At 53.7% G+C, this 4,030-nt stretch overlaps 1 long non-coding RNA gene across 1 annotated transcript; it reads right to left on the bottom strand.

Annotated features, from left to right (window-relative positions):
- Positions 1 to 1,284: 1,284 nt before the first annotated feature.
- Positions 1,285 to 3,706, bottom strand: LOC118451927. Its single transcript, XR_004841517.1, has 2 exons — positions 3,041 to 3,706; positions 1,285 to 2,564 (listed from the first exon to the last, which is right to left on the bottom strand). It is a non-coding gene; the product is annotated as an uncharacterized LOC118451927 (long non-coding RNA).
- Between the last annotated feature and the right edge of the window lie 324 nt (positions 3,707 to 4,030).

Below are 4,030 nucleotides of genomic sequence, written 5' to 3' on the forward strand. Positions count from 1 at the left end.
TGGCTTGGCCAAACCTCCTGTGCCACCTCTTGTCCCAGGCTCTGTTCTCTATGCTGGGCAGCCATGCTCCTTGAGGACGGCATCTCCCAGGGCACTGGATGATGGCCCCCCTTCTCGTGGCAGCCCCAGGATGGGGCATTGCAGGGTTTCCCCAGCAGCTCTGCCAAAGCATGGTGAGCTCCAGGAGGCACTTGGGGTGCTCTGGACACATTTGGTGCTGCTTGTTCACACCAGCTGCTTCTTAAACCCTGATGGTACCCAGAGCACCAGCAGCTCTGGGAACGTGTGCTGGTGCAGGGCTGCATGTCTGGGGGCAGCCAGACCTTCAGGGTCTAAAATCTCTCTGGCTAAAACATTGCTTCAAAGGATGAAGCTCAGCTTATGACACCCCCATTCCCATCAGCACCTCCGAGGAGCCAGGGACATCAGGGCCCTGAAATGGCCCCTGAATGATTCCAGGAGTCAAGATGAGTCAGAGCCTGAGACCCAATTCCCATCTGGTGAAAACTAAGGGGAACTTGGCAAGGAACCAGAGCAGTTGCAGGATCACAGCCATGACCTAACGAAAAGGGCCAACGTTTCTGTGCCACTGACCACAGCCAAGGGCTGGAGCTGTAACTTCTCATTTCTATCACCCCATCTGAGGTGGCCACAACCCTGACACCACCTTCCCAACTTAGCAATACTGACTTACCCCACCACAGCAGCTTAAAACAGAAAATTCAGGCTGACGATGCAGTGCAGGGACAGGAGGAAGAGACAAAGTTCAACCCGGTGATAGCCACATGGTAAAAAATGGTAACAGAGCTGGTGGCAACAGCACAACAAGCTCCAGATGGTCCAGCAGTGAGAAGCGGAGCCCGGTGAAATGCCAGACCATCAATATAAGAAGGTCAAGTCATTGTAAGGAAATGGTGAAAGGTGCAGAGTCACCTGGTGCTGAATTAAATGAATAAACTGGTGGTAAATCCCTCAAAAGTTAGCTCTGGAAGCAGACAAGAGGTGCAATTTGTATGGAAATGACACAAATAAGAATAACATTGGTATTTTAAAGGAAACAAGCAATAACAAAAGAGGCTCTGGATATTATTATTTGGATAATTATTATTTGATCAGCTGGTTTTTAGGATAACAGGTTAACCAAACATTTGGGTGAGCAGTGAGTATAGGTGATGGCTTCAAGATGCAGGAGGTCAGATGGCTTGGAGACATTTGCACATTTCAGAAACTGCAAGTGAATTATACAGAGCCACAATTGAATGCATACTGAGGAGAAACAGGTCAATCATTTGCACCTCAGGGTTATTACCAAATCCAGGGGGAAAATTGTTCTCTTCATTCCACACTAAGCACCTTTGTTCATGCTTTGGAGTTCTCCTAGGTTATTCGGTCAGGTCCTTCTGCTGAGGATTTGTCAGTGGATGAAAAAATCCAGACTGAAAATTAGGAAGAACTGCAGATCCACACAAGAATGGCGGATGGACAGACACAGCCCTTCCGTTGGAGACCCCGACAGGATGGAAACCCCCAACAGGACTGCAAAGTGATGTGTAGGGGGAAGACCACGTTGGTGGTGATGTCTATTAGGGACTGCATTACAAGGGCGTAACCCAGGTCATCAAATATTCACCCCATGGGGACAAGGGTCTCACAGCTTGGAGCTCCACAAGGGCAGGTGAAGGTTAGGGCACACCAGCACTGCTCCTCAGCTGAGGTCAACACTTGTCTGCATGCCCAAAACCATGTCTCCTCTTCCCTCCCCAACCTGCCAGCTGGCTCTCACCTCTCCCTGCAGTCCTCACCAGGGATATGGACACACTGTCACAGTATAGACAACAGCTCTACCGTGCCCCTCGCACAGGCTGACATTCAAATGGTGAACACACAGCCTCATCCAACCACTGAAGATGCTGGTGAATTGGTGGAGGAGCCTGTTGAACCACAACCCTACCGCAAAACAACTTCGCTCTCCCCTGGACTTGCCACGAGACATGACAACCCCCAAAGGACAGAGATGGGTCACCTGAGGGAGCTGGAGGAGCCGTTCCCACAAGAAAGGGAAGGTAAGTGGCAGGGACAGGGAAGAACACCCAACTAGATGAAGCCATGTGTTCCAGCTGCTGTGAGAACACATGACCCAAAATGGGAACTGAACGGCACAAATAAATGCTGATTGACAGTGCTTTAGGTACGGCTGAATGGTACCCGCGTGTTGTCACCTGCTCTAACAACTGCCTGACTCACCCATCAGAGGCAGGCATCCAGCAGCCTAGCAATTAGCCGCCCTCCTCCATAAAGTCAAGGGGAGAGTTAAAACCAGCACAGCACAGAGGAAAATTGCCCCCCATGGAGCCCGAATCAAGTCTCGCTTTAGAAACAGCCCATAAAAAGTGACAGAAATGAACCTCTCAACTCAGCCCCACGGAAGGGACGCAGCATCCTGTACCTCCTGCTTGGCTCAGTCGAGGTCCATAAATACCACCAGCCTCCCCGCAGGGATCTGCTCAGCGGGACCCGGACTCCTTCGCACATTCCAGCACCAGCGCCCGAGCCGGGATCTATTTCTGACAGTAGGAACAAAGTGAGCGATTGCATCTGCTATATTTAGAGCAAACCGTCAATACTCCATGTGTTTAGATGGTTACCAAGCATTCTTATTTGATACATAAATAGCCTCTGTTTGCTTTTTGAAAGAAATTGGTTTTAAAAAGAAAACTGCCTTCCCAGTCATCCTCAGCCCGTAACTGCTGAGCATGGGGGCCTATTTCAAATGAAAAATTAAATTACTCATTTTCCCTAAGCCAACCCAGGTAGAACTCGTGACTGTGGCTGGTATTGTCAGCACTGCGATCCTTTGTGTTGACAGAGGGGTTTGCTGAAGCAAACTCTGAGCCCGTTTGGTGCAGAGGGGCATCACCCTCCACCTCCCAGCCTCGGTCATATGCCATCTCCAGCCGCCCCTTCCACCCGCAGGTCAGTCACGCCAGAGCCCCCATTTCTTCCCCCTCTCCCAGCTTCACAGCGGTCCCAGCCCCGACACCAGATTTCGGTCTCTCTTCCTCCAGATTCCTCCGGTTTCCAGCCCAGGCTCTCAGCCAACGCTCCAGCTTACTTTCCCTCCGACTGATGTCAGCCTTGCTTCCTCCCTCGGGCAGAAAGCCTGGTCCTACGTAAGCATCCGTCTTTAAAGTCATTACAAAGACCACGTCCCCGTCACTCAGCCCCCTCGACATATTGTCCCCAGTTGCATTAAAAGTCAAACGAAGGACACCAACTAATGAAACACCACGGCAGAAAGCTGGGATCTAAAAGAGACAGCGAAACCCTGCTGTGGTTATTGATTTAACACAGAACAACGCACCCTCGGGCTGCGGGACCCCACGCGCTGCCCTTCCTCCCACCTCCCACCTCCTGTGCCGGGCTCGGTCACGCGTGGGGCAACATGCCAGCGGGGTGTGTGCGGCTGGGGAGGGAAGAGGGGCTGCTGGGGGGTCACAGGGTCACAGCCCAAGCTCAGGCCCAGGCCCAGCCTCAGCCCAAGCTCAAGCTCAGGCCCAGGCCAAGCCCTGGCCCCAACCCCAGACCTAGACCTGGCTCAGGCTCAGGTTCAGGCCCAAAGTCAAGCTCAAGCTCAGACCCAAGTTCAGGGGAAAGCCCAGGCCCTGCACCCAGTGCAGGCCCAGGCCTAGACCACAGCATAGGCCCAGGCCTATGCCAAGCCCAGACCTAAGCTCAAGTGAAGGCCCAGCCCAGGCCCTGGCGCAGGCCCAGGCCCAAGCTCAGGGAAAGGCCCAGGTCAGGCCCCATGTTAGATTCTGGTGCAGGCCCTGGGCCAGGCCCAGACTTAAGCTCAGGGGAAGGCCTAACCAGACCCCAGCACAGGCACAGCCCCAGGCCCAAACTCACGGAAAGACCCAGGCCCGACCCCGGCGCAGCCCCAGGCCCAAGCTCAGGGAAAGGCGCAGCCCTGGCCCTAGCGCAGGCCCAAGCCCAGCGCAGACTCCGGCCCAGGCCCAGGCCGAGGCCCAAG

Source organism: Egretta garzetta, unplaced genomic scaffold (assembly GCF_000687185.1).
Source record: "Egretta garzetta isolate BGI_Z169 unplaced genomic scaffold, ASM68718v1 scaffold83, whole genome shotgun sequence".
NCBI classification, from domain to species: Eukaryota; Metazoa; Chordata; class Aves; order Pelecaniformes; family Ardeidae; genus Egretta; species Egretta garzetta.